Source organism: Chiloscyllium plagiosum, unplaced genomic scaffold (genome assembly GCF_037043375.1).
Source record: "Chiloscyllium plagiosum isolate Xiang-an unplaced genomic scaffold, Cpla_swu_hap1 HiC_scaffold_35, whole genome shotgun sequence".
In the NCBI taxonomy this organism is placed as follows: domain Eukaryota; kingdom Metazoa; phylum Chordata; class Chondrichthyes; order Orectolobiformes; family Hemiscylliidae; genus Chiloscyllium; species Chiloscyllium plagiosum.
The window spans coordinates 67,650,811-67,663,398 of NW_028270173.1; the positions used below are offsets into that span (position 1 = coordinate 67,650,811).

The 12,588-nt window shown below is 43.5% G+C and overlaps 1 non-coding gene across 1 annotated transcript; it reads right to left on the reverse strand.

Annotated features, from left to right (window-relative positions):
* Positions 1 to 617: 617 nt before the first annotated feature.
* Positions 618 to 806, reverse strand: LOC148141088 (U2 spliceosomal RNA). The gene has a single exon (XR_015753179.1). It is a non-coding gene; the product is annotated as a U2 spliceosomal RNA (small nuclear RNA).
* Positions 807 to 12,588: the final 11,782 nt, after the last annotated feature.

Here is a 12,588-nt window from a genome sequence, read left to right on the forward strand (position 1 = left end):
AAAAGTGGTGGAGGCAGGGACAATTACAACATTTCAAAGGCATCTGGATGGGCATACGAACAGGAAGGGTTTAGAGGGATATAGGCCAAGTACTGGCAAATGGGGCTAGATTAGGTTAGAATATCTGGTCAGCATGGACGAGATGTACTGAAGGGTCTGTTTCTGTGCTGTACATTTCTATGACACCATGTTCCATCTATAAATCAGTCCTTTTCCTACTTCACAGTGTTCTCAAAATCTCTCCTTCAACACACCCGAGTCATCCTCATCATTAAAGTCCAAACTGTTGAATACTGAAATAGCTTCATCTTCTCCATTTTGTTTTCTGAGATACCGTTTGCTATTCGATGGAGCTGGTGGGCAACTGTGTTTTACTTCTGTTGGTGGGAAGTGGCGCAAGTGCACCAAGGATGAAGTGATAACATTGAGAGTGAGGGCTGAACATGCAGAAAATGTCAGGTGAATAGCAACCTAGAAGGAGTTGATTTGCACGAAAGGGAGTCTGACTTAACGAAAAGGCTGTCTGTACGCTTTCTTACACACAGACTCGGTAGACGAGAAATAAAACTAACACACACAAAAGTGAACTAACAAAGCTTATTTTCGGATTCTGTAATGTGGGATGCACCATTCCCAGAAATGCTGCAATACCAGGATGATGTGCGAAGTAAATGGAGCAAGCTCAAAGATCAAACACATTCCTGCAAAAATCAGATTAATATTTACTCCTAATTCAGGGACATATCAGATATTAAAACTGACAACAGACACTGCACATGATCTTAACCAAAAGGCCGAAAAGTGATACTGGTGTTATCATCAATATTAGAGTGGTGCTGGAAAAGCACAGCAGCTCAGGCAGCATTCAATGAGCAGGAAGATTGACATTTCGGGCAAAAGCTCTTCATCAGGAGTGAGGCTTGGAGCTTCGGTCGTGGAGAGACAAAGGAAACGTGGAGCTAGGTTGAAGGTAGTTGAGAGTGCAATAAGTGGGCCAATGAGCGGGTAGAGCTGTTAGGACGGAGCGGATAGGTGGAAAGGAAGATTGTCAGGTGGGACAGGTCATGATGGTGTTGAGCTGGGAGGTTGGAACTGGGGTAAAGTGGCGGGTAGGAGAAATGAAGGGTCTGAAGGGTCCCAAGGTGGAAGATGAGGTGTTTTCCTTCAAGTGTTGGGTGGTGAGGGAATGGTGATGGAGGAGGCCCAGGACCTGCATGTCCTTGGCAGAGTGGGTGGGCGAGTTGAAGTGTTCAGCCACGTGTCGGTGGGGTTGATTGTCCTGGAGATGTTCCCTAAAGCACTCTGCGAAGAGGCATCCAGTCTCCCCAATGTAGACGAGACCACATCGGGAGCAATGGATATAATAAATGGCATTTGTGGAAGTGCCGGTGAAACTTTGATGGATGTGGAAGGCTCCTTTGGGGTCTTGGATGGAGGTGAGTGGGGAGGTGTGGGCACAGGTTTTGCAATTCCTCAGCCGACTCTTCCTCAGGAAACCAGCTCCAACTCCTCCAAGCGATGATGCGAACCGAGTATGCTCATCTCCAGGAGCTTTTTTGTTAATCCGTTTGACCTTGTCTCAATTGCGTCCACAATCCTTCTGACTGTGTGGTTTCCAGAACAGGAACCAATGCTCAAGCTGAACCTGAATTGGCACAGTATAATAGCACAGCAACACCTCGTTGCTCTCGCAGTTTCTGTCACTGTGTACAAGGAGCAGGAGACAGTGTTCTTTATGAGATGTTCTCTCAGCATGTCCCACCAACGTGGATTCCATAAGTCCATGTGCACTCTATTCCTGTTAACTCCTTTTTAATTTGGAGACAATTGTCTATTGACTCTTCTGCCGAAATCTATCACCTCACGTTTCTCCATATTGGACTTCATCTACATCCATCCATCTACATAACCAAAATTCCAATATCTTTCTGACATTCAACACTATCCGGCTAAAAGCTCTCAGCTTCCCTTTTCACATCGACATATTTTGGCATTGTGCCTGCATACTAGGAAACAATGAACATCGAGAATACCAAGCATCCCCACATTTACCAACATCTCTGGCCTTTGGGTGTGTGTGTGTGTAAACCTGTTTCCTGGTATCCATTATCACACTCAAACCCTGGATAAGTCTTCCTCACAGTCCTACTCCAATCACCTGGCAATAATTGGGAACGTATCATTTGTCCTCCGAGGTGGCTGCACCATCACGTTACCTTACTGGCCGTTGTGTACAGGACCCTCTCATTTCCAAAGGATGGCAATGATTCATAATTTCTCACCATTTTAAACAGGAGCATTCAGATTTTATCTAAACATGCTACAATCATAAATCACATTTCAACACATAATGTTTGATTTATTAAATTTAAATTATGCATCCATTGAACCTTTCAGAAGTCAAATTAACACAGTTACGAAGTTTTGGTCACATGGTGTTCAGCGAAAGCTGGCCATTTAGATGCAAAATTGGCTTCAAATTAGGAGACAGAAGGTAGTGGTTGCTGATTGCTGTTCAGACTGAAGGCCTTTGACCACAGGTGAGCTGCAAGGATTGGTGCTGAGTCCACTGATGTCCAACATTTATATAAAGGACTTAGATGTGATCATAGGAGGTATGTTTAGTAAGTTTTCAGATGACACTACAACTGTTGATTATCTGGACAGTGAAAATGGTTACCTTAGAAAACAATGGGATCTTGCTCAGATGGGCCAATGTGCCGAGGAGTGCAGGTGGAGTTTAATTTAGATAAATGTGAGGTGCTGAATTTTGATGAGACAAATCAGGGCAGGACTTACACATTTAATGGTAAGATGTGATTGCTGAACAAAGGCACCTTGGAGTGCAGGTTCAATGTTCCATGGAAGTGGAGTTGCAGGTAGACAGGACCATGAAGAAGGCATTTGAAACACTTGTTTTTATTAGTCAGTGCATTGAGCACAGGGCTTGAGATGTCATGTTGTGGTTTTAAAGAACACTGGCTAGGCCATTTTTAAATGCTGCATTCAATTCTGGTCTCCCTGCCATCGGAAAGATGTTGTGATACTTGGGTATCAGAAAAGATTAACAAAGCTGTTGCCAGGTTTGGAGGGCTTGAGGTAGAGGAAGAGGCTGAATAGGCCGGGGCTATTTTCCCTGGAGTGTCAGAGTCTGAGGGGTGGTCTAATGAAGGTTAATAATATCATGAGGGTCACAGGTGGGGTAAATAGACAATATCTATTTCTCAAGGTACACAAGTCCAAAACTAGATGGCATAGCTTTCAGGTGAGAGGGGAAAGGTTAAGATGTGATCAAAAGGGTGGTATTTCCATGCATGCAGAGTGTGGTGTGTGTATGGAATGAGCTGCCAGAGGAAGGTCTGGAGGCTGGTCCAATTACATCATTGAAAATACATCTGGATGTGTACATGAATAGGAAGGATTTAGAGGGATATGGGTGAAATGTTGGTTAATTGGACACACATTTCCAAACGTAATTAAACTCACATCTCACTTCAATATCATGATCAAATATAGCACCTCAAATTAACACATAAACAGCAACAGATAATTCTGGATAAACTCAGCAGGTCTGGCAGCATCTGTGGAGAGAGGAAGCAGTGATATCTGATGTTTCTGTGAAGTCACCATGAGAACATAAACATTCGGGGCAGGAGGAGGCCATTCATCCCCTCGAGCCTGGTCTGCTAATCAATACGATCCTGGCTGATCTCATTTTGGTCTCGGCTCTACTATCCTTCCCGCTCTCTGTCACCCTCCATCTCATTAACCTTTAAAAATCTATCCATCTCCTCCTTAAATGTACTCAGTATCCAGACATCCACTGCACTCTAGGTGAGTGAATTTCACAGATTCATGTTCCTTTTGGAAGTTATTCCTCCTCATCTCTGTTTTAAATCTGCCACCCCCTTATCCTAGATTGCCCCTAAGTAAACCCTCCTCTCTACCTCGTCAAACCTCTTTCCCAATCTGCAGAGACAGTAATGGAAAATGACAGTTATGCAGTTATTTTACATCAGTCTTTATTGTCGAAAATACAACATCTACAGCTCAACCCTTATCCACTGCCCGTGTCCCACCTCGACAATGAAATCAATTAAAATTGCGAGACACGAATTTTCATTGGCAAAGCCATGTTGACTGTCTTGTAATAGCTTATTTTTTCTCAAAGTATATATTTAACTTACTTGTATTCTGACTTCCATCAGGTTTCCCGCTGTTGATGACAGCTTCATCAGTAAAGTGATGGAAGTGATCATCAACAGTGCTATCAAGAACCACCTGCTCAGCAATAACCTGCTCAGTGACGCTCAGTTTAGGTTTCGCCAGGGTCAATCAGCTCCTGATCTCATTACAGCCTTCGTTCAAACATGGACAAAAGAACTGACTTCCAGAGGGGAGAGTGACAGCCTTTGACATCAAGACCGCATTTGACCGAGTATGGCATCAAGGAGCCCTGGCAAAACTGAAATCAATGGGTATCAGGGGGCAAATTTTCCACTGGTTTGAGCCATACCTGGCACGAACGAAGATGGTTGTGGTTGGGGAGGGTCAATCATCTCATCTCCATGACATCTCTGCAGGAGTCCCTCAGGACACCCCGAGGAATCCCACATGAGGCCCAACAATCTTCAGCTGCATCATCAATGACCTTCCCTCCATCATAAGTTCAGAAGTGGGAATGTTCACTGATGATTGCATTGAGTTCAGCACCATTCGCGACTCCTCAGATACTGAAGCAGTCTGTGCTCAAATGCAACAACACCTGGACAATATCGAGGCGGGTGTCGACAAGTGGCAAGTAACCTTCACACTACACAAATGCCAGGCAATGAACATCACCAATAAGAGGCACTCTCACCACTGCCCTTGACATTCAACTTTATTATCATCACGGGATCCCCCGCTGTCAACATCCTTGGGGTTACCATTGACTGGAACGCAACTGGACTCACCACATAAACACAGTGGCTACAAGAGCAGGTCAGAGACTATGGACACTGTGGCGAATAACTCATCTACTGACACCCCAAAGTCTATCCACCATCTCCAAGGCACAAGCCAGGAGTATAATGGAATTTTTCCCACTTGCTTGGATGGATGCAGCTCCAACAATACTCAAGAAGCTTGACACAATTCAAGACGAAGCAACTCACTTGGTTGGCACCACATCACCCAGGGAAAAAGGCCCAGCGTATCCAGCCTTCCTTGTAACTCAAGCCGTCCAGATCTGATAACCTCCTAGTAAATCTTTTCAGAATCCCTTCTATTTTCATAATATCATTGCTAAAGCAGGTTGTCTCGAACTGTGTGCAGTGTTTTAAAAATGGCCTTACCAACAAAGCATCCCAACTCCTATGCTCAATGCTCTGATCAATGAAAGCAAGTGTGCCAAACACTGCCTTCACCACCCTGTCTACCTGTGACACCACTTTCAAGGAAGGGTGTATCCGCACCCTACGCTCGCTATCCTACCAGGCAAAACTTCCAGACCCGCACCACCTACTGGCTGAGAACCCTTTCTCTCAGAAAACCTTCCATCTGTGAGTACGGAGTGCCAGTCGTAGCGTTATTCCAGTTCAATATCCCTTTCTCACTGAGAACTGAAGTTTCAGCGCAACATTAATTTGTAGCAAATTTGCTATTGTTAATATCTGTGTCTTTAGATTAATCATTATTTGTGCATAAGAAGCATTTATTACCATGAGCCTGAGCACATTCTTAAAAAATATTGTGAGTAGATAAGCAGCTGCAGTCATTTCGCAGCCGATAACAATAGGAATGAGCAATGATTGATCAGAACCGCCTAAAGGACCAAACTTAGGATTTAAATTGAGAGACTTGAACCAGGTAATTATAATGGACTTCAGAGTTGGAAACTGTGCACGTGTTATATTATAAAATTAGATTTTGAATAAATGAATTTCCAGGTTTTCTTGAAATTTCTTATCAAAACTCATACTCAATATGAAGAAAATTGTAATTTAATAGCAGAATGGAAAATGCGCATAACAAAACACTCCTGATCCAATTTAATGTATACAAACCTAAGCAGATTTGAATCATTTCTATGGTATGAAAATCTATTCGTTCTTATTAATTAACAGTGAAATATCTCAGCCACTTGTTCAGGTCCCATCTCTCAATTCGAAAACATAATTATATTAGTCAATACTTTTAAACCCTTTCCAATTGTCCTGAATTACAGAATTTGAATTAATGGTTTTTATATCTTTATACATTGTCGATGATCTGTGTCAGTGCCTCATAGTTAATTTGAAGCATGGCTGCATTGATTAATGTTCACCTGGACCATCCCATAAAAGGAATTGAGCATTGTCCATCCAATTGGCAATGGAAGGAGGCAATCTGATGGAAAGTGTGCGAAGCAGAGTGTTAAAAAAAGGGAGTTGAGGCAAAAGAACTATGTTATACAGGGGATGTTGAACCAATGCCTGTCATACTGACACTATTTAAAGACAGGGATCACACCGATAGGGATGAGGAATGGGGATTTTATTCCAGTCTACTCACTGAGCCTCTAACATCTCCTGATAGTCCCAGCACAACTCCCAATTCTAAACCTTCCCCTTCCTCTAAAGTAATGATCATTGGCTTCATAACCAACATCATGGGTATAAGCGGCCTCGACCATCCTCAAACAACGCCCATCCTGGTAAACAGAGTAATGTTAATGAACCAAACTCCTGACCACAAGGAGAAACTGGCCCCATTTGCTCAATATGTCCAGAGGACAACACAGATGGACAATGCCACTCCTCAGAACTTGTTTGCTCCTTGCTGTTTGATCCTGTCCCCAGCAGAAGTTACCAAGTAGCAAGGACAGATGGGCCAGGGTGGTGTAGGGCCTGTCTGCAGTTACGGGTCTTGAAGGAGAGATTCCTTAACAGTGATGCCAGGAAGAGCTCTCAATCCAGCTGTGAGAACGAGCCTTACAACAACCTGCAAACATTGGTGATGGACTGGAATGCAATCCCAAACTCTGGGAGTCAGGAGGTGATAACTGGGAATGGTTTATGGCCTGTTACAGAACATTTGCAGATGATCGAGCCTTTAATCTTGAAGCTGAGTCACCTTTGTTTAACGTTGTGCTTTTGCAATGCATTTCTTCTGGTGTCGTTGACATGACCCAGAAAAACAATTTGAACTGGTCTAAGAATTCATAGTCGTTCATGAGGTGAGTGGTGGTCTTCTGCTGCCATGTCCAGAACAATACCGAACCACGATCCAAGTTACAAGAACAAAAATACACGAATATGTCCATGACCTCACGATTGATATACCCAGTGTATCAATCCCGACGGGAGTGACTGAGACCACCATACCCACTCGGGGTAGCATCTACCTCAGATGCCCTCCCAGCGACCACTGCTGAGCAACCCTTTCCTAAGGGGACCCTGGAAACGGGGTCAGGCAGGCCCCAGGCCAACACCTTTGGGACTGGGAACAAGTCAGCCAACTCCTCCAGGGACGAATGGCAGCCCCTTGCTTTAACTGAGGGATTTATGGGCAATGGGGAGCAAAATGCCCTGATCATTGGAGCTTTGAGCTAACTCAGGGATCGACAGGCTTGCATCCTAACAAAAGGAGAATCTGCAAATATATACCAACTCTTGTTGTGCTTTTGGCATGGCGCACGGTTTCGGAGCCTTGTAAGAACACAGAGGATTGAACTTCCACAAATAACTTCCACAGGACAGCTTATTAGGAATGCTGGGTATATCCAACCAATCTGGCAGTTATCCAGTATTCAGCTCAAGCTGAGACAAGTGATACAGTCTCCAAAGGAAATGAGTGTGTCGGTACAAACTTCTGGCACGATTGGTTTCCCAGTAAAACCTGGTGAGACTCAATATAAGGCCGTGTATGCCAGATCTGGGTAAGATAGGGAAATCACAGCGGGGAGCGACCCTGCCGAGCAGCACAAAGCTGGGTATGCCAGACCTGGGGAAGATACAGAAATCACAGGGTGATCCCCTGCTAAACAGCACAAATAATGGACTCAAATGGTGTGCTCCCTCGAGATTCAAACCAAGCTGTGGGTGACCCCTGTGGGACAAGTTTGGGTTCCTTCTCTGCTCCTACCCTCATTGATTCTGTGCATAATTGACACGCTTGGACAAAGAGGGAATGGTTAATACTTTATTACAAACCTGGTGGCACCCGAATTTCCACAAAGCAAGTTTGATTTGTTTTTAAAAAAAGTCGAATGTGTAAAAGGGGGTGGTTCCTGCGGTCCAGAACCACCCCCTTCCCTGGTGGGCCCTTCTACGTATCTACAACTTGGTTTATAGAAGTATCTCGAGTATATTGTTACAAAAATTGTCTCGTGTGTGGAGATGTATTTAGGAGATTGATTGAAATCATCCCAAAGATGAATAATCCTGCTGCAACCGTGATTTAAAAGGTGTGAAAATATCCGCATAAGTTAACCAAAACGTTTCAAAGTTTATATTCACAGATACACCATGGAAGGCCGCAGGTTATGATAACGGCACTTCGACCTTTCACACTAATCCCACAGGTGAAGGTACACGCATGGGGACCATCTGCTTTATATGCAAGCCCAAGTCAGGGTGGAATGTTGGAACCAGTAAAAGTACCCCTTCCCTGCTCCTCACCCCACCTGGACATCGATCAATTTCCTCTGGACGTATTCTGAGCCGACTACAAGCGCAACATCTAAAACCCATTGGACAGGAATTCAGTCGAATTATGTACGAACGGATAATGGCATCTCTTTCACTTGCAGCCACAAGGCCTAGCCCTGGCGCCCACTCTTCTGCACGGGGAGTTGCTATCTCGCGGATGTGGTTCCACTTTTACCACACGTACTCATCCAGATTTGAGCAACATTCACCTCATACCGAACAAACTCTAAAAGAAACTGAACAGCTTTTTGCCATTATGTTTCTCCCTTTATGAAAGAGCTCGGCTAATAAAGGACGTTAGATTCATAGAACATAGAACATTACAACATTTATGGAAACGCTCAGATAATAAAGGAAGTTAGACTAATACAACAGAGAACATTACAGTGCAGTACAGGCCCTTTATGGAACCATTCGGCTTAGAGAGGATGTTAGACTCAGACAACATAAAACATTACAGCGCAGTCCTGGCCCTTTAAGGAATTACTTATCTAATAAAGGAGGATAAATCAATACAACATTGAATATTACAGCACAGTACATGCCCTTTATGGAACCGCTCGGCTAATAAAGGAAATGAGACTCATACAGCAAAGAACACGACATCGCAGTATGGAACGGTTCGGTTAAGAGGGGATGTTACAATCAGACAACACAGAACATTACAGTGCAGTATAAGCCCTTTAAGGAACCGCTCAGCTGATAATGAAACTTAGACTAATACAACATAGAACATAACAGCACAGTACAGACCCTTTAAGGAACCGCTTGGCGAAGGATCGAAGTTAAACTCATACAACATGGAGCTTCACAGTGCAGTACAGGCCCTTTATGGAAACGCTCAGCTGATAAAGGAAGTTGGAATAATACAACATAGAACATTACAGTGCAGTGCAGGCTGTTTATGGAACCGCTCGGCTAATAAAGGAAGTTAGACTAATACAACATAGAACATTACAACGTAGTACAGGAAATTTATGGAACCGCTCAGATATTAAACGAATTTAGACTAATGCAACAGAGAACATGATGGCGCAGTACAGGCCCTTTATGGAACCGCTTGGCTAATAAAGGCAGTCAGACGAATACAACGCAGACCATGACAGCTCAGCACAGGCCGTTTATGGAACCGCTCTGCTAATAATAGATGTTGGACCAACACAACGTAGAACATTACAGCTCAGCACATCCCCTTTATGGAACCACTCAGAATTTCTCAGCTAATAGAGGATGCTTGACTCAGACAACAGAGAACATTACAGCGCAGTACAGGCCCTTTATGGAACCCCAAGGCTAATAAACGAAGTTAGACTAATATAACAGAGAACATTAAAGCGCAGGACAGGCCCCTTTATGGAACCGCTCGTCTAATACAGGATGTTAGACTCAGACAACATCGAACACCGCAGTACAGGACCTTTAAGCAACTGCTCAGCTCATAATGGAAGTTAGACTAATACATCAGAGAACATTACAGCGCAGTACAGGCCCTTTATGGACCCACTCTCCTAATAAAGGAATTTAGATTAATGCAACAGGGAACATGATGGCGTAGTACAGGCCCTTTATGAAACCACTCAGATAATAAAGCAAGTTAGACAAATACAACATCGAACATTCCAGCGAAGTACTGGCTCTTTTTGAACTGCTCAGCTAATACAGGAGGTCGGACTCACAGAATACTGAACTTTACAGTGCAGTATACGCTCGTCATTGAACCGCTCGGCTGACAAAGGAAGTTAGACTAATACAACATAAAACATGAGATCACAGTAGAGGCACCTTTATGGAACTGCTCGGGCAATTAATGAAGTTAAACTAATACAACACGAAACATTACAGCACAGTACAGGCTATTTATGGAACCGTTCGGCTAATAAAGGGAGTTATGGATTCTGGATTAGTGGTGCTGGAAGAGCACAGCAATTCAGGCAGCATCCAACGAGCAGCGAAATCGACGTTTCGGGCAAAAGCCTTTCATCAGGAAAGGGAGTAATAAAGGGAGTTAGACTAATACAACATAGAACATGATGGCGCAGTGCAGGCCCTTTATGGATCTGCTCGGCTAATAAAGAAAGTTCAACGAACACAACGTAGAACATTACAGAGCATGACAGGCCCTTTATGGAACCGCTCGGGTAATAAAGGAAGTTAGATGTATACAACATCGAACATGACAGCGCAGTTCAGGCTCTTTATGGAATTGTCCGCCAATAAAGGACGTTAGACTAATACAACATTAAACATGACAGCACAGTGCAGGTTCTGTTTGGAACCGCTCAGCTAATAAAGGAATTTGACTAATCCAAGATGGAACATTACAGCGCAGGACAGAGCCTTTATGGAACCACTCGGATAATAAAGGAATTTAGACTAATACAACATTGAACATGACAGCCCAATACAGGCCCTTTATAGAATCGCTCGGCCAATGAAGGAATTTAGACGAATACAACATAGAACATAATAAAGGAAGTAGGACGAATACAGCATAGAATATGACAGGCAGTACAGGCACTTTATGGAACCGCTTGTCTAAGAAAGGAATCTAAGCTCAGACAAAATTACAGTGCAGTACAGGCCGTTTATGGAACCGCTCGGCTAATAAATAAAGTTACACTCATAGAACATGGAATATTACAGCACAGTACAGGCCCTTTACGGAAGTACTCAGATTAAAAAAGGAAGTTAGACTAATACAGGTCATTTCTTGAATCGCTTGGCAAATAAAGCAACTTAGATGAATACAACAAAAAAATAAGATCACACAGGACAGGCCGTTCATGGAAGATCTCGGCGAATAGAGGAAGTTAGACTCACACAACATAGAGCATGATAGTGCAGTACTGACCCCTGATGGAACTGCTCGGCTAATAAAGGAAGTTAGACAAATACATCATAGATCATGACGGCGCAGTACTGGTCATTTATTGTACCACTCGGCTAATACCAGACGTTAGACTAATACAACATAGAACATTACAGTGCAGTACAGGACCTTTATGGAACCGGTCAGCTAATAATGGAACTTAGACTCATACAAGGTACAACATTACAGCCCAGTACAGACCCTTTTTGGAACCGCTTGGCTAATTTAGGAATTTAGACTAATACAACATAGAACATCACAGTGCAGCACAGGTCGTTTATGGAACTGCTCGGCTAATAAATAAAGTTACACTCATGGAACATAGAACATTACAGCACAGTACAGGCCCTTTATGGAACCACTCAGATGTTAGACTAATACAGGCCATTTATAGAACCGCTCAGCTAATAAAGGAAGTTTGACGAATACAACAAAGAATTAAACCGCGCAGGACAGGTCCTTTATGGAACTTCTCGGCTAATAAAAGAAGTTAGACTAATACATCATAGAGCATAACAGTGCTGTACAGGCCCCTCGTGGTACCTTTCAGCCAACAAAGGAAGTTAGACTAATACAACAGAGAACATGATAGTGCAGTACAGGCCCTTTATGAGCCATGGGGCTAATAAAGGAAGTTAGACTCAGAACATCACAGCTCAGCACAGACCATTTATGGAGCCGCTTGGGGGTTAATAAAAGAGTTTAGACTAATACAGCATAGAACATTATAGAGCAGTACAGGCCCTTTATGAACCGCGTGGCTAATAAAGGACGTTTGACTCATCGAACATTGAACATTACATCGCAGTACAGACCCTTTATGGAACCACTTGGCTGATAAACGAAGTCAGACAAATACATAGAACATAGAACATAGAACAATACAGCACAGAACAGGCCCTTCGGCCCATGATGTTGTGCCGAACATTTGTCCTAGCTTAAGCACCCATCCATGTACCTATCCAATTGCCGCTTAAAGGTCACCAAAGACTCTGACTCTACCACACCCACAGGCAGCGCATTCCATGCCCCCACCACTCTCTGGGT